The sequence below is a fragment of the Triticum aestivum genome, chromosome 3A, assembly GCF_018294505.1.
Source record: "Triticum aestivum cultivar Chinese Spring chromosome 3A, IWGSC CS RefSeq v2.1, whole genome shotgun sequence".
Taxonomy (NCBI): domain Eukaryota; kingdom Viridiplantae; phylum Streptophyta; class Magnoliopsida; order Poales; family Poaceae; genus Triticum; species Triticum aestivum.
In genome coordinates, this window is record NC_057800.1 from 405,898,252 (window position 1) to 405,922,786 (window position 24,535).

A 24,535-nucleotide genomic window follows, 5' to 3' on the forward strand; every position below is an offset into this window, starting at 1 on the left:
GATGAGAGGTTTGTTGTTATGTATAGCATAATGGAGACTCAAATTATGTAATGCATCATGGGAAATATCTAGAGCATTGTTATGCGTGGAATGCATATGGTGCAAGCAATTATGGGAATCATGCAAAGTATGGAATGCATCAAAATCCCCTACTATGTATGGGGAAACTATGGGGGTCTCCTCATGAGCATTAGTGGAAACATCACATGGAGAATATTGACAACATCCAAAACAAAGCATATTTGGTTCTATGTGATCATGGCTTGTTATAGGAGATGAATTGTGCAAATCATGTAAAGGAAGCATGGCAATATCATCACATGAAAAACAAAAGCCAATGACCATCATCTCATCATCTATGCCATAAGTGAAAATGGGATTTATTTTAATGGGGCATGCATAGCTACTATGTTGAGATTGAAATGATGCAATATGGGAGACCTTACTCATAGCATATGACAAGTTCAATGGATTGTCAAACATGATGTGACCAATAGAATTTTCACATGATATCCTATGGAGCATAGCATCACAACTAGGCAAATCAACATGCTCATCATCATATTCATCATAAATGGGTGGCATATCAAAGCATGTAGAAGACATAATATGTGGTGAATCCATAAGGTGATCATCATCATGCAAGCAATCATTTGCAAGATAGTCCACTAGTGGGACAAGAGAAGTACCATCACATATGCTACCTTTGGAGAATCGCTCATGTGTTGTAGGTGAGGTGTCAAATACCAAGTCGTGGTCATCTTCATATTGATGGAACCATGTGGGGGGTGCATCATCGTCCACCATGGCCATCGTCGTCATTGGAGGTATGGACTCGTCGAGGGTAGGCATGTCGTCATGTAGGAGACCTAGCACCAAATAAGAAAACACACTTGGAGTAGAGGGTAAGTCATTAGAAATCATAGTGGCCTCACATGCCGTATCAACTACCTCACTCACTAAGTGTTGTTTCTCACTCAGTCCCTCTTGGATGCTATGACTCATATGGTTGGTGGAGTCACTCAAATGGCTCTCAACCTCACATAGGATATGTGGCATGCTCTCATGTGTGGGGCTAGTGGTGGTCACACTCATCCTCTCATAGGAAATGCTCTCAGTGTCACGTATGGTGGAGTCACTCATCTCACTCATGGGGTGGTGGCTCTCCTCGCATGGCAATTGGGGCATCTTGTCATATGTGGGTGTCGGAGAGATGTAGGTGCAAGTGTCTCCATAGATGAATGCCGTAGGATGTGGCAAAACATCACTCTCCTCCGAGATCAAAGATAAGGTCTCATGCGCTCTCGCGTAGCTTGACTTGGAGTATGAGTCCAATATGGGCCGTCTTCATGTTGTTGAAGAGGTTCATGCTCGTCGCCGTAGTCGAACGAGATGACCCTTGCTCGACCTTCTTGTCACCGTCTTATTGTTGGGGCCCATATGATGTGGCACCTCGTAGCTCGTCTCCATGACCAAAGGGAATGTCCCATGCTCGGCCATCTTCCTTGGGTGGCTTCCGAAGATGGAAGTGTCGCCCTCGCTCGTAGTTGGTCGCCTCGTTGATGAAGTCGTTGTAGGCGTACTCGTGGGAAGTGGGTGAAGATGTTGTACGTCCAAAGGCGAAGATGCCTTGATAGAACTTGGCAAAGATGCAGAAGTGGTGGTGGTAGCCGTAGCGTGCTCTTGGTGGTGCTTGTCTCACGGTCTTCTCTTGTGATCATGAGGCTTGGCCTTGGCGTGAAGTAGAGCTTGTTGGGACTTGTACATTTGCGCTTGGCGAGCATCTTCATGATGATGGTGTCATTGTCGCACTTGAGCTCGTAGTAGATGTCGTTCATCGTCGCCGTGCACATGTTGCTTGGAGGTGACCTGCCCTTCATGATGATGTGTATCACGAACATGATGGTGGTCGCCATGGAGATGTGGACATGGACGAATTGCGCTTGTATCATTTTTGCGCTCCGAAGACTTGTGACTTGAATGTCGCCGCCTTGAGGATGATGAAGGGGAAGAACGGTTGATCAACAAGGCTTGAATCTCCTCCGTCCTTGCATCTTGCTCCTCCTTTTGTGCGGAAAACTTGTTGTCGAAGTAGTCCCTTCTCCTAGCTTCGGAATGTCGGTCGGTGGTGATGTTGTCGATGACTTGCATTGCTTGTTGTAGTCTAAAGTGGGGAGTGTTGGTGTTGGAGTTGTTCACGCCGTCGTTGTAGTTGAATACCGGAGATGAAATGCCTTGCCTATCCATCACAAGACTCGAGCAAATATGAGTGGGAGAAAGAGAAGAACTATACCGAATGTACCTTGACCGATGTTGAAGATGGATCAATGATCACTCAATGATGTAACAAGGAAATAACACAATCGGTACCAATCTCATCGATTTCTCACACCTACACAAGTAAGGCTTATGGTGGAGCCCGATGAGTATAGTGGCACAAAAACTTGATGCAAAATGTTGGCAAGAGTCAATAATGTTGAAAGAGATTCACAAATTTGCAAGTGAAACAAGTCGACCAATAACAATATATGGTACACGGAAACACACACATGGATAGATAAATGGGGTCGTGCAACCAAGGAATGAGCACAAAATGTGGAATCCATGGAAAACGCTCGTGTTGCACAACTCAAGAGAGACGTTAGCACGATTGCTCTATAGGCGGATACGACACTTGTGCACAACCTATAAGATGCAAAATTTATGAACTTTCTATCCCAAGTATGCTATATATGTATGTTCCGGTGGTGTGATCCAATATGATCGAATATGACAATCTTATATGCATTGTGGTATGATGCTATGGCTATTGCTTACAAGCTTCTTTGCTCTTTCTCTTTTGCTTAAAAGCTTATTCCTTTTTTTGTATGGCCACTTTTGCACAATGCACAAACCAAGATAGCAATTGTATATATGCGGGAACAAACTTGTGGCACAAGGGATGATATGATACTAATATGATATGGTATGGTATGTATGCAATGGAAGGTGTAAATCGATGATCACTAATGTGCACAAGTAACGTTGCTGGCAATACTCAAAGGCTAGTCTCGATAGGCAAGTGACACAAAATGGGCTAGGGGTTATTAATGCAATGGCAAGGGAATATACAATGGAGGGATACCACGATACCAAGATGATATGGAGGTTACTGTCCTTGGCGATGATGAGTGGCGGTGATCTTGATGGAGATACCAAGATGATGGGGACTCGTTGCTAAGTAGCCGAAACACCTTAGGAAACGGAAAACAACGAACTCAAAATCTCAAATGTAAAATGTCAAAATGGTGGTAGCAGGATGTGGTGGTGGTTGCGGAAGCTCAAAGGGATTGCGCAAATGGAGGGTAGGGTGGTGGACTATACATGGTGTCGGAGTTGGAAGCACGGTCCCTAAGTAGCCGAAACACCTTAGGAGACACAACTCACAACACAAACAAAATTGGGTTAAGTCGGTGTGGCGGAAGTGTATGGTGGGTAAGCCTATGCGGTAGTGGTGGTGATGGTTGATGAAGAAGCAACCGTCCCTAAGTAGCCTAAACACCTTAGGAGACTCAAATCACAAATCAAACAACCACTAATGCGAAGGGGAACAAAATTGGTTAGGTTGCGGAAGTCGGTTGTGGTGTAGCGGATGATGTGGTAGAAGCCCTAGGCAAAGATGCCAAAGTTCCAAAAATTTGATGGAGTCAAATGATGTTGGTGGTATTTTTGTGGGAAGGGGGGATGTCAGGAGCTTCAAAACGAGCTAAAGAACGTCAAAATCGGAGTTCGGACGAATTAGTTATGGCCAAAACAAGAATCTGCCGAAGATGATATCTACAGGTTACGGACGTCCGTAAAAGGACGGATGTCCGGTCGGGCTCAGAAATCCGTAAATTCTGTTCTATTGGCTGGTTCCGGTCGTCCGGTAAGTTGCGGACGCCCGGTCGTTCGGGAGGCTCCGGACGCCCGTAAAAATGTCGGTCGTCCGGTGGGTCGGGGTCAACACGAGATGCGAATTTTGGGACGCGATTTTGGGACCCAACAAAACTTCATCATACCAACAAATCACAAAAAAATTTGGGGCTATTTTTGGTGGGGATTTTCAAAATTGGGGAAGAACACAACAAAATCAAGCTAGAAAACGAAGAGGGGAGGCTCCGAAATCGTGATCAACGTGTCTCTAGATACCGAGATGATGTAAGGTGGAAACCCTAGGGGCCGATCTTCCATGAAAGGAGCGGATCCCGCGATGAACACGAAGAACACGGGGGGAAAACATGAGGGGAAATCACAAAGGGGCACAAAGAGGAACACTCAGACCAACAAGATTAAGTCACACATGTGCTAGATCCTCGGAACACGAGAGGAGATACAAGATCCAAAGTCAACAAAGTACGAGACAAGAGGTAACCGGTTCTTCTCTGTAAGGAGGTCTTGAATCCACGAGGGGATCTTCCCGTGAGGGGTCTTGAATCCAAGGTGGATCTTCTCCGAAGAGGGGCTGCGGTCTCTCTCAAGGAGTAGATCCGATATGGATGAGCGAGGCTCTATCTCTCAAATGAGCTATCACAATGCTAACCTTCAAATGGAGGAGGTGGAGGAGTATATATAGTCTAGGGCCACAAAGGGGTAAGTGAGGGGCGAAGGGGTACATGGGCCTCGGGCCCGTTACACTGTGCGCAGACAGGCGTCGGACGTCCGGAGGCTCGGGACGGTCCGGACGTCCGTGGTCTTTGGACTTCCATAAATATTGTTCTATCGCCATGGCGCCGATCGTCCGATGGCGCTCGGTCGTCCGGGGCTTGGGGTGTGTCGGACGTCCGGTACTTGCCGGTCGTCCGGCCGTTGTAGCTTCCGTCGGCTGGCCCTTCTGGGTGGCTAAGTGTCTAGGGGTCGGACGTCCGACATTGTCCGTTCGTCCGGTGGCTGAAGACTTCGGGAAGCTTCTTCTCTTGGTCCTTGTACTTGGCATCCTCGCTAGCTCGTCAGTTGGATATGGTGGCTCTGTGGCTTTCCTCTAAGTACCTGATCATGCATAGCTGATACGTCTCCGTCGTATCTACTTTTCCAAACACTTTTGCCCTTGTTTTGGACTCTAACTTGCAAGATTTGAATGGAACTAACCCGGACTGATGCTGTATTCAGCAGAATTGCCATGGTGTTATTTATGTGCAGAAACAAAAGTTCTTGAAATGACCTGAAACTCCATGGAGCGTATTTTTGAAAATAATAAAAAATAATGGCAAAAGATCAAGGCCAGGGGGCCCACACCCTAGCCACAAGGGTGGGGGGCGCGCCCCTACCTCGTGGGCCCCTTGGAGCTCCTTCGACCTCAACTCCAACTCTATATATTCGTGTTCGGAGAGAAAAAAATTAAGGAGAAAGATTCATCGCGTTTTACGATACGGAGCCGCCACCAAGCCCTAAACTCTCTCGGGAGGGCTGATCTGGAGTCCGTTCGGGGCTTCGAAGAGGGGAATCCGTCGCCATCGTCATCATCAACCATCCTCCATCACCAATTTCATGATGCTCACCGCCGTGCGTGAGTAATTCCATCGTAGGCTTGCTGGACGGTGATGGGTTGGATGAGATTTATCATGTAATCGAGTTAGTTTTGTTAGGGTTTGATCCCTAGTATCCACTATGTTCTGAGATTGATGTTGCTATGACTTTGCTATGCTTAATGCTTGTCACTAGGGCCTGAGTGCCATGATTTCAGATCTGAACCTATTATGTTTTCATGAATATATGAGAGTTCTTGATCCTATCTTGCAAGTGTATAGTCACCTACTATGTGTTATGATCCGGCAACCCCGAAGTGACAATAATCGGGACCACTTCCCAATAATGACCGTAGTTTGAGGAGTTCATGTATTCACTATGTGTTAATGCTTTGGTCCGGTACTCTATTAAAAGGAGGCCTTAATATCCCTTAGTTTCCGCTAGGACCCCGCTGCCACGGGAGGGTAGGACAAAAGATGTTATGCAAGTTCTTTTCCATGAGCACGTATGAATATATTCGGAATACATGCCTACATTACATTGATGAATCGGAGCTAGTTTTGTGTCACCCTAGGTTATGACTATTACATGATGAACCGCATCCGGCATAATTCGCTATCACCGATCCATTGCCTACGAGCTTTCCTGATACGTCTCCAACGTATCTATAATTTTTGATTGTTCCATGCTATTATATTATCAACCTTGGATGTTTTATATGCATTTATATGCTATTTTATATGATTTTTGGGACTAACCTATTAAGCTAGAGCCCAGTGCCAGTTCCTGTTTTTTCCTTGTTTTAGAGTATCACAAAAAAGGAAAATCAAACGGAGTCCAATTGACCTGAAACTTCACGGAACTTATTTTTGGAAGGAAAGCAACACGGGAGACTTGGAGTCCATGTAAGTGAATGAACGAGGAAGCCACGAGGCAGGGGGCGCGCCCACCCCCTGGGCATGCCCTCCACCCTCGTGGGCCCCTCGTGGCTCCCCTGACGTACTTCTTCCGCCTATATATCTCCATATACCCTAAAACGATCGGGGAGCACAATAGATCGGGAGTTCCGCTGCCAGAAGCCTCCATAGCCACCGAAAACCAATCTAGACCCGTTCCGGCACCCTGCTGGAGGGGGCAATCCCTCTCCGGTAGCTATCTTCATCATCCCGGTGCTCTCCATGATGAGGAGGGAGTAGTTCTCCCTTGGGGCTGAGGGTATGTAGTTGGACCTTATGATGTTTTCTCCCCCTCTACTCTCTTGTAATGGATTGAGTTTTCCCTTTGAAGTTATCTTATCGGATTGAGTCTTTAAAGATTTGAGAACACTTGATGTATGTCTTGCCGTGCGTATCTGTGGTGACAATGGGATACCACGTGATTCACTTGATGTATGTTTTGGTGATCAACTTGCGGATTCCGCCCATGAACCTATGCATAGGGGTTGGCACATGTTTTCGTCGTGATTCTCTGGTAGAAACTTTGGGGCACTCTTTGAGGTTCTATGTGTTGGTTGAATAGATGAATCTGAGATTGTGTGATGCATATCGTATAATCATACCCATGGATACTTGAGGTGACATTGGAGTATCTAGGTGACATTAGGGTTTTGGTTGATTTGTGTTTTAAGGTGTTATTGTAGTACGAACTCTAGGGCTGTTTGTGACACGTATAGGAATAGCCCAACGGGTTGATTGGAAAGAATAACTTTGAGGTGGTTTCGTACCCTACCATAATCTCTTCGTTTGTTCTCCGCTATTAGTGACTTTGGAGTGACTCTTTGTTGCATGTTGAGGGATATTTATGTGATCCAATTATGTTATTATTGTTGAGAGGACTTACACTAGTGAAAGTATGAACCCTAGGCCTTATTTCCTAGCATTGCAATACCGTTTACGCTCACTTTTATCAATAGTTACCTTGCTGTTTTTATAATTTCAGATTACAAATACCTTTATCTACTATCCATATTGCACTTGTATCACCATCTCTTCGCCGAACTAGTGCACCTATACAATTTACCATTGTATTGGGTGTGTTGGGGACACAAGATACTCTTTGTTATTTGGTTGCAGGGTTGCTTGAGAGAGACCATCTTCATCCTACGCCTCCTACGGACTCATAAACCTTAGGTCATCCACTTGAGGGAAATTTGCTACTTTCCTACAAACCTCTGCACTTGGAGGCCCAACAACGTCTACAAGAAGAAGGTTGTGTAGTAGACATCAAGCTCTTTTCTGGCGCCGTTGCCGGGGAGGTGAGTGCTTGAAGGTATATCTTTAGATCTTGCAATCGAGTCTTTTAGTTTCTTGTTTTGTCACTAGTTTAGTTTATAAAAGAAAAAAATGGAATTAAGTTTGCCTCATACGCTTTATCTTTTTAATATCTATCGTGAGAATAAGGATTCCGATAATTGTGCTCAAGTGCTAGAAGAAGAATGCATTAGAATGTTTGTCACTAAATATTTGAATGATGAGCATGATTACAATGTTGTTAGTATAAATTCCTTGAATATCCATGATGCTAATGATATGCAAAGCCACAAGCTTGGGGAAGCTATGTTTGATGAAGATGATATTTATTGTCCCCCAAGTTTTGCTGAGAAAATTTATTATGTTGAAATCATGCCTCCTATTTATGATGATTATATTGATGAAAGTGGATTTGGAGAGGTCATGACTTTATTAGTAATGATTCCACTATTCCGGAAGAGGTTCCAATTGATTATGAGAACAAAGTTGCTATCTATGATGATTATTGTGATGACTTGTATACTATAAAGAATAATGATATCTATGAATCTTGTCATCATGATTTTAGTTTTCAATTGGATTATGCCTCACATGATAATTATTTTGTTGAGTTTGCTCCCACTATTATTAATGAGAAGAATTTTGCTTGTGTGGAGAGTAGTAAATTTTCTATGCTTGTAGATCATGAAAATAATGCTTTTAGTGATGGTTATATTGTTGAATTCATTCATGATGCTACTGAAAAATTATTATGAGGGAGGAATATATGCTTGTAGGAATTGCAATAATATCAAGTTTCCTCTCTATGTGCTTAAAGTTTTGAAGTTATGCTTGTTTTACCTTCCTATGCAAGTTGATTCTTGTTCCCACAAGTTGTTTGCTCACAATATACCTATGCATAGGAAGTGGTTTAGACTTAAATGTGCTAGTCATATTCTTCATGATGCTCTCTTTATGTCACAAATCTTATCTTTTATGTGTGCATCATTGAAATCATCATGCCTAGCTAGGGGCGTTAAACGATAGCGCTTGTTGGGAGGCAACCCAATTTTATTTTAGTTCCTTTCTTTTTTCTCCTGTTTAGTAATAAATAATTCATATAGCCTCTGTTTAGATGTGGTTTTATGTTTTAATTAGTGTTTGTGCCAAGTAGAACCTTTGGGAAGACTTGGGTGAAGTCTTTATGATCATGCTGTAAAAAACAGAAACTTTAGCGCTCACGAGAATTGCTGCCATTTTTCATTGGAGAGTGATATTTAGTTAATTCTTTTTGCAGATGATTAATAGATAAATTCCTCAGGTCCACCAATTTATTTAAGAATTTTATGAGTTCCATAAGTATACGTTTGATCCAGATTACTACAGACTGTTCTGTTTTTGACAGATTCTGTTTTTCTTGTGTTGTTTACTTATTTTAATGAATCTATGGCTAGTAAAAGAGTTTATAAACCATAGAGAAGTTGGAATACAGTAGGTTTAACACCAATATAAATTAATAATGAGTTCATTACAGTACCTTGAAGTGGTGTTCGGTTTTCTTTCGCTAACGGAGCTTACGAGTTTTCTGTTAAGTTTTGTGTTGTGAAGTTTTCAAGTTTTGGGTAAAGATTCGATGGACTATGGAATAAGGAGTGGCAAGAGCCTAAGATTGGGGATGCCCAAGGCACCCCAAGGTAATATTCAAGGACAACCAAGATCCTAAGCTTGGGGATGCCCCGGAAGGCATCCCCTCTTTCGTCTTCGTTCATCGGTAACTTTACTTGGAGCTATATTTTTATTTACCACATGATATGTGTTTTGCTTGGAGAGTCAATTTATTTCGTTAGGATTTTCTTGCTGTTTGAATAAAATACCAAGATATGAAATTATTAAATGTTAGAGAGTCTTCACATAGTTGCATAATTATTCGACTACTCATTGATCTTCACTTATATCTTTCGGAGTAGTTTGTTGTTGCTCTAGTGCTTCACTTATATATTTTAGAGCACTGTGGTGGTTTTATTTTATAGAAATAATTTATCTCTCATGCTTCACTTATATTATTTTGAGAGTCCTTTAGAACAGCATGGTAGTTTGCTTTGGTTATGAAACTAGTCCTAATATGATGGGCATCCAAGAGGGATATAATAAAAACTTTCATATAGAGTGCATTGAATACTAAGAGAAGTTTGATACTTGATAATTGTTTTGAGATATGGAGATAGTGATATCAAAGTTTTGCTAGTTGAGTAGTTGTGAATTTGAGGAATACTTGTGTTGAAGTTTGCAAGTCCCGTAGCATGCACGTATGGTAAACGTTGTGTAACAAATTTGAAACATGAGGTGTTATTTGATTGTCTTCCTTATGAGTGGCGGTCGGGGACAAGCGATGGTCTTTTCCTACCAATCTATCCCCCTAGGAGCATGCGCATAGTGCCGAGGTTTTTGATGACTTGTAGATTTTTGCAATAAGTATGTGAGTTCTTTATGACTAATGTTGAGTCCATGGATTATACGCACTCTCACCCTTCCATCATTTCTAGCATCTTCGGTACCGTGCATTGCCCTTTCTCACATTGAGAGTTGGTGCAAACTTCGCCGGTGCATCCAAACCTTGTGATACGATACGCTCTGCCACACATAAACCTCCTTATATCTTCCTCAAAATAGCCACCATACCTACCTATTATGGCATTTCCATAGCAATTCCGAGATATATTGACATGCAACTTTCCACCATTCAATTTATCGTGACACATTCATCATTGTCATATTGCTTAGCATGATCATGCAGTTGACATAGTATTTGTGGCAAAGCCACCATTCATAATTATTTCATACATGTCACTCTTGGTTCATCGCAATCCCGGTACACCACCGGAGGCATTCATATAGAGTCATATCTTGTTCTAGTATCGAGTTGTAATCAATGAGTTGTAAATAAATAGAAGTGTGATGATCATCATTTTTTAGAGCATTGTCCCAAGTGAGGAATAAAAAAAAGAGAGAAAGGCCATAAAAAATAGAGAATCCCCCCCCCCAAAAGAGAAAGGCCATAAAAAATAGAAGGCCCAAAAAATGAGAGAAAAGAGAGAAGGGACAATGCTACTATCCTTTGCCACACTTGTGCTTCAAAGTAGCACCATAATCTTCATGATAGAGAGTCTTTTGTTTTGTCACTTTCATATACTAGTGGGAATTTTTCATTATAGAACTTGGCTTGTATATTCCAGCAATGGGCCTCCTCAAGTGCCCTAGGTCTTTGTGAGCATGCAAGTTGGATGCACACCCACTTAGTTTCTTTTGTTGAGCTTTCATACATTTATAGCTCTAGTGCATCTGTTGCATGGCAATCCCTACTCCTTGCATTAACATCAAGCGATGGCATCTCCATAGCTCATTGATTAGCCTCGTTGTTGTCAGACTTTCTCCTTTTTGTCTTCTCCACATAACCCCCATCATCATATTCTATTCCACCCATAGTGCTATATCCATGGCTCGCGCTCATGTATTGCGTGAAGGTTTATAAAGTTTGAGATTACTAAAGTATGAAACAATTGCTTGGCTTGTCATCGTGGTTGTGCATGATGAGAGCATTCTTGTGTGACGAAAATGGAGCATGACCAAAGTATATGATTTTGTAGCGATGAACTTTCTTTGGCCATGTTATTTTGAGAAGACATGATTGCTTAGTTAGTATGCTTGAAGTATTATTATTTTCATGTCAATATTAAACTTTTGTCTTGAATCTTATGGATCTGAATATTCTTGCTACAATAAAGAGAAATACATGATGAATATGTTAGGTAGCATTCCACCTCAAAAATTCTGTTTTTATCATTTACCTACTAGAGGACAAGCAGGAATTAAGCTTGGGGATGCTGATAGGTCTCCAACGTATCTATAATTTTTGATTGTTCCATGCTATTATATTATCAACCTTGGATGTTTTATATGCATTTATATGCTATTTTATATGATTTTTGGGACTAACCTATTAACCTAGAGCCCAGTGCCAGTTTCTATTTTTTCCTTGTTTTAGAGTATCGTAGAAAAGGAAAATCAAACGGAGTCCAATTAACCTGAAACTTCACGGAACTTATTTTTGGAAGGAAAGCAACCCGGGAGACTTGGAGTCCACGTAAGGGAAGCAACGAGGAAGCCACGAGGCAGGGGGTGCGCCCACTCCCCTGGGTGCGCCCTCCACCCTCGTGGGCCCCTCGTGGCTCCCCTGACATACTTCTTCCGCCTATATATCTCCATATGCCCTAAAACGATCGGGGAGCACAATAGATCGGGAGTTCCGCCGCCAGAAGCCTCCGTAGCCACCGAAAACCAATCTTGACCCGTTTCGGCACCCTGCCGGAGGGGGCAATCCCTCTCCGGTGGCTATCTTCATCATCCCGGTGCTCTCCATGACGAGGAGGGAGTAGTTCTCCCTCGGGGCTGAGGGTATGTACCAGTAGCTATGTGTTTGATCTCTCTATCTCTCGTGTTCTTGAGGTGGTACGATCTTGATGTATCGCGAGCTTTGCTATTATAGTTGGATCTTATGATGTTTTCTTCCCCCTCTACTCTCTTGTAATGGATTGAGTTTTCCCTTTGAAGTTATCTTATCGAATTGAGTCTTTAAAGATTTGAGAACAATTGATGTATGTCTTGCCGTGCTTATCTGTGGTGACAATGGGATACCACGTGATTCACTTGATGTATGTTTTGGTGATCAACTTGCGGGTTCCGCCCATGAACCTATGCATAGGGTTTGGCACACGTTTTCGTCGTGATTCTCCGGTAGAAACTTTGGGGCACTCTTTGAGGTTCTATGTGTTGGTTGAATAGATGAATCTGAGATTGTGTGATGCATATCGTATAATCATAGCCACAGATACTTGAGGTGACATTGGAGTATCTAGGTGACATTAGGGTTTTTGTTGATTTGTGTCTTAAGGTGTTATTCTAGTACGAACTCTAGGTCTGTTTGTGACACTTATAGGAATAGCCCAACGGGTTGATTGGAAAGAATAACTTTGAGGTGGTTTCGTACCCTACCATAATCTCTTCGTTTGTTCTCCGCTATTAGTGACTTTGGAGTGACTCTTTGTTGCATGTTGAGGGATAGTTATGTGATCCAATTATGTTATTATTGTTGAGATGACTTACACTAGTGAAATTATGAACCCTAGGCCTTATTTCCTAGCATTGCAATACCGTTTATGCTTACTTTTATCAATAGTTACCTTGCTGTTTTTATAATTTCAGATTACAAATACCTTTATCTACTATCCATATTGCACTTGTGTCACCATCTCTTCGCCGAACTAGTGCACCTATACAATTTACCATTGTATTGGGTGTGTTGGGGACACAAAAGACTCTTTGTTATTTGGTTGCAGGGTTGCTTGAGAGAGACCATCTTCATCCTACGCCTCCTACGGATTGATAAACCTTAGGTTATCCACTTGAGGGAAATTTGCTACTGTCCTACAAATCTCTACACTTGGAGGCCGAACAACGTCTACAAGAATAAGGTTGTGTAGTAGACATCATTTCCATATATTGTTCTTCGCTTATTTACTTTTCCGTTGCTATTGTTACAATCACAACAAAATACCAAAAACATTACTTTTGCTACCGTTACTTTTGCTATCTTTACCACTACTATCATATTACTTTGCTACTAAATACTTTGCTGTAGATATTAAGTTTCCAGGTGTGGTTGAATTGACAACTCAGCTACTAATACTTAAGAATATTCTTTGGTTCCCGTTGTGTCGAATCAATAAATTTGGGTTGAATACTCTACCCTCGAAAACTGTTGCGATCCCCTATACTTGTGGGTTATCAAGACTATTTTCTGGCGCCGTTGCCGGGGAGCATAGCTCTATTCTTTGAGTCACTTGGGATTTATATCTGCTTATCATTATGAAGAACTTGAGAGATCCAAAAACCAAGATTTATCCCTCAACTACGAGGGGAGGTAAGGAACTACCTTCTAGTTCTGCACTTGATTCATCTTCTGTTTTGAGTAAGCTTGCGACACCTAAACCTGCTTCTGCTATTGATTCTGATATGTCGCATGTTATTGATGATGCCACTTCTGCTATGCATGATACTTATGATGAAACTACTTCTATGCCTAATACTACTATGCCACTTGGTGAATTTCTTGATGAACAACTTGCTAGGGCTAGAGAGAATGAAATTATTGAAACTGATAATACTCATGAAAGTGATTATGATGGCTCTCCTAATAAATATTAATTACGTGTTGTGCCCGAGGGCTATGTTATGGATGAAGAAACTAAAAGAGACTTTCTTGCTTGCAATGATATAAGTGATCTTAAGAAATTATTAGCTAAGCTTAAACAAAAAACTCTGAACGCTAGAATGAAATATGATCCTGCTTATGCTACTTCACCTATCTTTGTTACTAATAAGGATTATGAATTCTCTATTGATCCTGATATAATTACTTTGGTTGAATTTGATCCTTTTAATGGCTATGAATCTGAAACTGTTGTGGCACATCTTACTAAATTAAATGATATAGCTACCCTGTTCACTAATGATGAGAGAACTCGTTACTTTTATATCCTTAAAATATTCCCATTCTCATTAAAAGGTGATGCTAAGATATGGTTTAATTCTCTTGATCCTGGTTGTGTGCGTAGTCCCCAGGATATGATTTATTACTTCTCTGCTAAATAATTCCCTGCTCATAAGAAACAAGCTGCCTTAAGGGATATATATATAATTTTGTGCAAATTGAATAAGAGAGTCTCCCACAAGCTTGGGGGAGGCTTCTCCAATTACTTAATGCTTTGCCTGATCACCCTCTTAAGAAAAATGAAATACTTGATATCTTTTATAATGGACTAACCGATGCTTCCAGAGATTACCTGGATAGTTGTGCTGGTTCTATTTTCAGGGAAAGAACACTGGATTAAGCTGAAATTCTATTGAATAATATGTTGACAAATGAAAATAATTGGACACTTCCTGAGCCTATTCGTAAACCAACTCCGAAGAAAAGAGGTGTTCTATTTCTCAGTCCTGAAGATATGCAAGAGGCAAGGAAATCTATGAAAGAAAAGGGTATTAAAGCTGAAGATGTTAAAAATTTACCTCCTATTGAAGGAATACATGGTCTTAATTTACCGCCTGTTGAAGAAATATATGGTTTTAATCCATCACCTATTGAAGAAACACATGGTCTTGATAACCCGACACAGGTAGTAAAGGTAAATTCTCTCTATAGATATGATAAAGCTGAAATCCCATTTACTAAGTTTGCTAGCCCATGCTTAGATGAGTTTGATAAATTTATGGTTAAGCAAGAAGACTTCAATGCTTATTTTGGTAGGGAATTAAAACGCAATGCTGATATGCTAGAACACTTGGGTGATTGTGTGGCTAATGTTAAAGGTGAACTTAAACTTATTAGTAAACATGCTTCTATGGTTACCACTCAAGTAGAACAAGTACTTAAAGCTCAAAATGATTTGCTCTGTGAATTGAATAGTAAGAATAAGGACTATGTTGTTAGAGTGGCTACTAGAACTGGTAAAATGACTCAGGAACCTTTGTATCCTTAAGGCCACCCTAAGAGAATTGAGCAAGATTCTCAGAGAAATAATATAGATGCACCTAGTCCTTCTAAAAGGAAGAAAAAGAAAAATGATAGAACATTGCATGCTTCTAGTGAACCTACTGCTGAAACACCTGACAATCCAAATGATATTTCTATTTCTGATGCTGAAACACAATTTGGTAATGAACCTGAAACTAGTGATAATGTTAATGATAATGTTCATGATGATGCTCAACCTAGCAATGATAATGATATGGAAATTGAACCTGCTGTTGATCTTGATAACCCACAATCAAAGAATCAACGTTATGATAAGAAAGACTTTGTTGCTAGGAAACATGGTAAAGAAAGAGAACCATGGGTTCAAAAACCCATGCCTTTTCCTACCAAGCCATCCAAGAAAAAGGATGATGAGGATTTTGAGCGCTTTGCTGAAATGATTAGACCTATCTTTTTTCCTATGCGATTAACTGATATGCTCAAAATGAATCCTTAAGCTAAGTACATGAAAGAAATTGTTACTAATAAAAGAAAGATACCAGAAGCTGAAATTTCCACCATGCTTGCTAATTATACTTTTAGGCCTTCTTTGGTTCATAGGATAGGAATTTTATAGGATTAGGAAAATCATAGGAAGTGAGATGACATGCATGTCAATTCCTATAGAGAAAGAGATGTCATTTGGTGCATAGGATAGGATTTTTGTGAGGATGTGCCTTAAAGGTGGAATACCAAAGAAACTTGGAGATCCAGGAGTACCCACTATACCATGCTCCATTAAAAGAAACTATGTTAAAACTGCTTTATGTGATCTTGGAGCCGGTGTTAGTTTTATGCCTCTCTCTTTATATCGTAGACTTGATTTGACTAAGTTGACACCTACTGAAATATCTTTGCAAATGGCTGATAAATCAACTGCTATACCTGTCGGTATTTGTGAGGATGTGCCTATTGTGGTTGCAGACATTACTATTTTAACGGACTTTGTTATTCTTGATATTCCCGAGGATGATAGTATGTCTATGTGATGCCCCCGCTTCAATCATACACTAATCATACACGCAAACTTGTACGATCAAGATCAAGGACTCATGGGAAGATATCACAACACAACTCTACAAATAAAATAAGTCATACAAGCATCATATTACAAGCCAGGGGCCTCGAGGGCTCGAATACAAGAGCTCGATCATAGACGAGTCAGCAGGAGCAACAATATCTGAGTACAGACATAAGTTAAACAAGTTTTCCTTAGGAAGGCTAGCACAAACTGGGATACAGATCGAAAGAGGCGCAGGCCTCCTGCCTGGGATCCTCCTAAACTACTCCTGGCCATCGCCAGCGGCCTGCACATAGTAGTAGGCACCTCCAGTGTAGTAGGAGTCATCGTAGATGGTGTCGTCTGGTCGCAGCAATCGAGTATAGAAAGGGGAAAGAGGGAGCAAAGCAACCGTGAGTACTCATCCAAAGTACTCGCAAGCAAGGAGCTACACTACATATGTATGCATTGGTATCAAACAGAAAAGGGGTATCATATGTGGACTGAACTGCAGAATGCCGAAATAAGAGGGGGATAGCTAGTCCTTTCAAAGACTACGCTTCTGGTAACCTCCATCTTGCAACAGAAGAAGAGAGTAGATGGTAAGTTCACCAAGTATCATCACATAGCATAATCCTACCCGGTGATCCTCCCCTCGTCGCCCTATGAGAGAGCGACCACCAGTTGTATCATTAAGTATCCGGTTCTAGTTGTCATAAGGTCAAGGTACAACTCCAAGTCGTCCTGTTATCGAAGATCACGGCTATTCGAATAGATTAGCTTCCCTGCAGGGGTGCACCACATTTCCCAACACGCTCGATCCCCTTTGTCCGGACACACTTTTCTGGGTCATGCCCGGCCTCGGAAGATCAACACGTCGCAGCCCCACCTAGGCACAACAGAGAGGTTAGCACGCCAGTCTAAATCCTATGGCGCAGTGGTCTAGGCCCATCGCCCATTGCACACCTGCATGTTGCAAGGGCGGCCGGAAGCAGACCTAGCCCCCTTAATACAAGAGCAGGCTTACGGTCCAATCTGGCATGCGTCGCTCAGTCGCTGACGTCACAAAGGCTTCAACTGATACCACGACGTCGAGTGCCCATAACTGTTCCCGCGTAGTTGGTTAGTGCGTATAGGCCAATGGCCAGACTCAGATCAAATACCAAGATCTTGTTAAGCATGTTATTTTGACATAACCGTGGACGCCGACTAGGGCCAGGCCCACCTCTCTCCTAGGTGGTCTCAACCTGCCCTATTGCTCCTCCGCAAAGTAACAGTCGGGGGCTGTCGGAAACCCAGGCCCACCACTACCTAGGTGGAACCACCTGCCCCTTCAGCCCCCAACACCGGAATCACTTGCGGGTACTCAACGAGCCGACCCGAGTTTAGTCACCACAAGTATCATATATAAAGTATATAATATATACCCGTGATCACCTCCCGGGTGATCACGCCCCGATAGTATAGCATGGCAGACAGACAAGAATGTAGGGCCACTGATGATAAACTAGCATCCTATACTAAGCATTTAGGATTGTAGGTAAGGTATCAACAGCTGTAGCAACAATGACAGGCTATGCATCAGAATAGGATTAACGGAAAGCACTAACATGCTACACTACTCTAATGCAAGCAGTATAGAGAAGAGTAGGCGATATCTGGTAATCAAGGGGGGGCTTGCATGGTTGCTCTGGCAAGAGAGAGGGGTCGTCAACACCGTAGTCGTACTGGGCAGCGACGGTGTCGGTCTCGTAGTCTATCGGAGAGAAGAGGGGGAAGAAACAATGAATATAATGCAAACAGAAGCATAATGATGCATGACAAGACAAGTAGCGGTGCTAGGGGTGCACTAACGTGGTATGAGGTGATACCGGCGAAGGGGGAAAACATCCGGGAAAATATCCCCAATGTTTCACGTTTTCGGACAAAAGAACCGAAGGGGGAAAGTTGCGTGTTCACTATGCTAGGGATGCATGGCGGATGAACGGGCTGTGTATCCGGATTCGTCTCATCGTTCTGAGCAACTTTCATGTACAAAGTTTTTACATCCGAGCTATGGTTTATTTTATATTAATTTTAAAAGATCTAAATCATTTTTAGGATTTATTTAATTAATTTAATCAACATTATCCAGAACAGTGCACGCTGACATTAGCATGATGTCAGTAGTCAACAGAGGAGTTGACTGGTCAAGTGACGTGTGGGTCCCGTTCGTCATTGACTGTTTAATCTAATTATGTTTTAAGTAAACTAACTAGTTAATTAGATTAATTAAACATGATTAATTAACTTAATTAATTAATTAATTAATTTATTATTATTTACTTATTTATATATTTATTTTTTTATTCCTTTTTTAAACGTTCTGGGGCGTGGGCCTCATTTGTCATCGACACAAGGGGGGCAAGGCCCACTGGTCAGTGGGCCATAGGGGCCTTAGCGGGCGCGGGCGCAATGGTCGGTGGGTGCTGGGCGCCGGGCGCCAGCCCGACTGGCACCCGCCCAGTCCAGCCGCCGCACCGAGCGGGGCGGCGCGCGCAGACCAGAGAGGGCGAGGTGGAGCGAGGCAAGGGCCGGTGCAAGGGCCGCGGTCGACGGCGAGCGCGAGCGCCGGACGGAGGACGCCGAGGCCGTAGTGGGCGCGTCGGGGCGGCAGAGCCGTAGCCGCGGGAGGAGCAGCGAGCGGGGGATTGGCTAGGTTATCGGCGCGGTCTCGGCGAGGTAGTGAGCAGTGGTAGCAGTAGAGCAGCAGGGAAGGGGGGCAGGGCATGACGAGGCGAGGCACGGGCCGCGACGAGGGAGGAAAGCGGGGGCGTGCGAGGCCATGGCGGTGCAGCGCGGGGTCGGCGATGGCCGGCTACGGCCACAGCGGGCGCGCTCGCAGACGAGGCGGGTTGAGGCCAGCACGGGCCAGCCGGAGCCGCGAGCGGCAGAGGGCGCGGCCCCGTGTGGGCGGGCGCGCGGTAGGTTAACAGTAGGGGGCACGAGACGCTCACCGCGCGGGGGGGGGGGGGGTGCGATGCGCGGCACGGGTTCGAGCGCATGCGCGAGGGAGGAAGAGAGGAGGATCGGGCGCGTGCTCACGGGGCCGATAGGGGTTCGGGCAGCGGTGTTCGGGGAAGACGTCAGAGACGGCGTGAGGGAGAGGAAGTAGGCCGTTGAGGTGATCCGGCGAGGAAGCTCCGGGCGCTGGCGTCGGCGTCGAGGGTGGAGGGGCGAGGGGATCCGCCTCCTCCCGATCCAGATCCAATCAAGGGGAAGTGGGGGGGAGCAAGTGGGGGTGTCAGTGGCTAGGTCACGGGGGGAGTGGGGGTTATGGGGCGCCGGCTGGGCCGGCCTGGCTTGTCCAGTGGCCAGCTGGGCCGAGGCCCAGTGGGGGTGGGGTTTTTTTTTCTTTTTATTTTTGTTAGTTTTGTTTTTCCTTTTTTTGCATTTTCTTTTCTTTTATTTATTTTCCTATCTGTTTTAATTCTCTTTAAAATATTTAGGCATCCTGAAAAAGTGTGGTACCTTCCTCTTAAATACCTAGGCATTACTTAGCACACTCCGAACATTTTAGCTTTGAGGTTTGGAAACTTTTATCGTTTGACTTAATTTAAAATTTGAATTAGAAACGTTTTCAACTAACACGTGAGTAGCAATAGTAACTGAGGTGACGTGGCATCGTTAACGTGGGATTACTGTAGCATGATTATCCGGGTGTTACAAAACTCCTCCACTAGAAGAAATCTCATCCCGAGATTTAGGAGGTAGAAGGAAACAATGCGGGGTATCCATCACGCAGGCTATCCTCGCGTTCCCAAGTGGCTTCATCTTTAGAGTGATGCGACCACTAGACCTTGAGGAACTTGATTGCTTTCTAACGTGTGCGGTGTTCAGCTTGGTCGAGAATGCAGACCTGATGCTCTTTATAGGAGAGGTCCTGTTGCAATTCGAGCACTTCATGATCCACTGCTCGGATTGGGTCCTTTAAGCAACGGCGCAGCTGTGACACGTGGAACACATCGTGAACCTGAGAAAGGTTTGGCGGAAGCTCGAATTGATATGCCACTTTTCCACGCCTTTCGAGAATAGTGAATGGGCCGATATAGCGAGGAGCTAGCTTGCCCTTGATCCCGAAGCGGTGAGCACCATGTCTTTGTGATGACGGTCATACTGACTTTTCTGACGTGACTGAGCAGTCTTGGGATTCTCACGAATAATGCGGACTTGTTCTTTGGCCTGTTGGATAATATCTGGACCGAAGAGTGGACGTTCCCCAGTTTATGACCAGTTCAGAGGGGTCCGACACTTTCGTCCATATAATACTTCGAAGGGGGACATCTTTAGACTAGCTTGATAGCTATTATTATAAGAGAACTCGGTATATGGAAGAGATTCCTCCCATTTCTTGCCGAAGAAAATTACACAAGCTCGAAGCATGTCTTCGAGAACTTGGTTGACATGTTCAACTTGACCTTGTGACTAAGGATGAAACGCAGTACTGAATGACAGATGAGTTCCCATAGCTTCTTGGAAACTTGCCCAAAATCTTGAAGTGAATAAGCTGCCGTGGTCCGAAATGATAACCAGTGGGATACCGTGAAGTGAAACAATTCTGGACATGTATAGAGTCGCAAGCTGACTAGCAGTGATTGTTTCTTTGACCGCCAGAAAATGTGCAACTTTAGAAAGCCGATCAATGATGACAAGAATAGCATCATTACCTTTCCGCGATTTGGGAAATCCAGTGATGAAGTCCATTTCAACATGGTCCCATTTCCATTCAGGAATAGAGATAGGTTGTAGAGTTCCAGCAGGCCTTTGATGTTCAGCTTTGATACGAGGGCAAACGTCACACTCAACAACATAACGAGCAATGTCCTGCTTCATATTAGACCACCAGAATCTCTGACGAATATCCTGATACATCTTTTACTACCAGGATGGATAGATAGAGGCGTATCATGAGCTTCTTTCATAACCTCTTGTGTCATATCATGGTTTTTCTCTGAACATGGCACCACTAGGCGGCCTTTGAAGTACAAGGCGCCATCATCGGCGATAGTGAAGAATGAGGGCTTTCCTTCAGCGAGGTAGCGCTTAATCTTGTGGACTTGAGAGTCATAATTCTGTAGCGTTTTGATGCTGTCCACGAGATCAGGTTTAGCAACTAGGGTATTGAGAGAACCCTAGGTAATTACATGGAGGTTCATCTTGCGGCACTCAGGGAGAGGGGAAGTGAGTGCACCCGGAGGAACTATATGGAGGTTCAGCTTTCTGAATTCTTCAACAAGCGATGGTTGAACCTGGAGGTGGTTACAGTAAGACTTGCGACTCAAGGCATCAACCATCACATTAGCCTTGCCTGGGGTATAGGATATACCCACGTCAAAGTCTGCAACAGTCTCCATCCATCTCTGCTGACGGAGGTTCGGGTCTGGCTAAGTAAACAAATACTTCAGACTTTGGTGGTCGGTGAAGATCTCGCAACGATTACCGAGAAGGTAATGTTGCCACTGCTTTAGTGCATGAATGACAACAGCAAGCTCGAGGTCGTGAACTGGGTAGTTTTCTTCGTGAGGTCGCAGTTGACGCAAGGCATAAGCAATCACTCTGCGCTCTTGCATTAGGACACAGCCTAATCCTTGACGGGAAGCGTCGTAGTAAATGACGAAGTCCTTCTTAGTATCAGGTGGAGCAAGCACTAGGGCAGAAGTCAACTTGTCTTTGAGTGCCTGGAAACTTTCCTGACACTTGTCTTTCCATTGGAACTTGACGCCCTTATGCAATAGGTTAGTCAGAGGCCTAGCGAACTTGGAGAAGTTCTCGACGAATCGACGGCAATAGCTGGCGAGACCGAGAAAACTTCAGACTTGCTTGACATTCTTTGAAGGAGTCCAATCGAGAATAGCCTGAACTTGTTTAGGGTTGACGGCAATACCATCCTTGGAGATGACATGCCCAAGATAGGTTACTTCGGGGAGCCAGAATTCACACTTGGAATACTTAGCATAGATTTGGTGCTCTCGAAGCTTTTCCAGCACAAGACGAAGATGTTCAACATGTTCTTCTTTGTTCTTGTAAAATACCAGGATATCATCCAAATAAACCACGACGAACTTGTCAAGGTAATCCATGAATATATAGTTCATCAGACGAGAGAAGGTGGCTGGAGCATTCGTTAAGCCGAATGACATGACGGTGTACTCGTATGATCCATATCGAGTCACGAAGGCGGTCTTTGGGATATCCTCTTCACGAACACGGATCTGGTGGTAACCCAACCTTAAGTCGAGTTTGGAGAACACTGATGAACCAGCCAGTTGATCATAAAGATCATTGATCCAAGGAAGATGGTATTTATTCTGAATGGTAGCTTGGTTTATAGGACGGTAGTCTTGGACTAATCGGTTCCTCCCATCCTTCTTCTTAACCAAGAGAGAAGGTGCTCCCCAAGGAGAGAAACTAGGGCGAATCAAACCTTTTCTAAGAGATTTGTCAATTTCCTCCTTAAGCTCAATGAGTTCATGTGGCGGCATCTTGTAGGGTCGTTTGGCTATAGGAGTGGTGCCTGATTTCAAGTCGATGATGAATTCGACAGCTCTAGCAGGGGGAATCCCTGGAAGTTCTTCCGGAAAGACGTCTTGGAATTCATGAACGACGGGAATGTTTTCAATGCCCTCGAGTGGTGCAGCGTTCAATGCATTCAAGGCATAAAGCCTTGCCTCGGCATTCTGAACTAGATGGTTTGGTAAGCAATTATTTCATTAGAAGGGTGTAGCAGATGGACGGTCTTAGTGGCGCAAACTATAGAAGCAGTATGTGCTTTCAACCAATCCATTCCTAGAATGAGGTCGATGCTACAGGACTTCAATACGATGGGAGAGACAAGGAATTCCCGTCCTTCGATTTCAACAAGGACGTCATTGCAAATCATGGAAGTCCGGCATTGGCCCGCGGGGGTGTGTACTAATAGCGAAGCATTCATGTCTTTGCTTTTAATGCCATGCATGAATGCAAAATCCTCTGACATGAATGAATGTGATGCACCTGTATCAAATAAAACGGATGCTGGTACTGAATTTACGAGGAGTGTACCCATCATAGTAGCAGGCTGGTCTTGAGCTTCATTGAGATCAACGTGGTTGGCATGAACACGACCGTAAGAGCTGGCATTGTTGTTGCGAGGCTGGTTGCTTCCACGGCCAGCTACGGGAAGGGCCAGTTGATTCTGATTCTGATTGCAGTCTCTGGCACGGTGACCTGGCTGACCACACTTGTAGCAGAGACCATTATTGGGAGTGGGAACAGGAGCTCGGGGTGGTGGAGCTGGAAGTCTCGGCTGCCTAGTTGGTGGGGGAGGCAGACGCGGTGCAGCATATGACCGCCTTGGAGCAAGTGCAGTAGGCTGGTACATGCTGTTGGGAATACATATCCTGCGCTTCTGCGAGGATGGGCCCGAAGATGAGCCTGTGTCACGGTTGCGCCTGTGAGAGCTCTGGTGTTCCTGTAGACCAGTTTTGACATTGATGGCCTTGTTCACCAAGGTGGCGAAATCAGCAAAGTCATGCACTAGAAGTGCGAGCTTGATGTCAGCTTGAAGGCCATCACGGAACTTCTCCTGTCTGCATGCATCAGTTACAATGTCTTCTTCAGCAAAGCGGGACAAATCCAGAAACTCCCGCTGATAAGCTTCGACAGTTTTATTGCCCTGGGTGAGGTTGTGGAACTCGTGCTTCCTCCGGTCCATGACTCCCTGAGGAATGAAGCGGGCATGAAAAGCAGCTTGGAAGTCTGGCCAGGTGATGATTGTTCCAACAGGCAGAGTACGCTTGTGGTTGTCCCACCATTGAGCAACGGGTCCTTTAAGGAAGAAGGAAGCAAAGGTGACATAGCTGGCAGGGGCTACATCAGCAGACTCCATCTCATAGGTGATGTCATAGAGCCAGTCATCAGCATCTAGGGGCTGAGTTGAGCTGCGGTACACAATTGGGTTGAGGTGCATGAAATCCTGCAGAGTCACTTGGGCTGGCTGTTGGTTCATATTGGGGCGAGGAAACTGAGCCATCATATTCTCAATGAACTGGCGATTCATCTCGAGCTGTTGGATCATACCAGCCATGTACTCAGGCGGTGGTGGGGCATGGCCACCACGACCACGACCGCCTGTTCTAACCATCCTGCTAATATATAACAGGGGTAGTTCAGCAT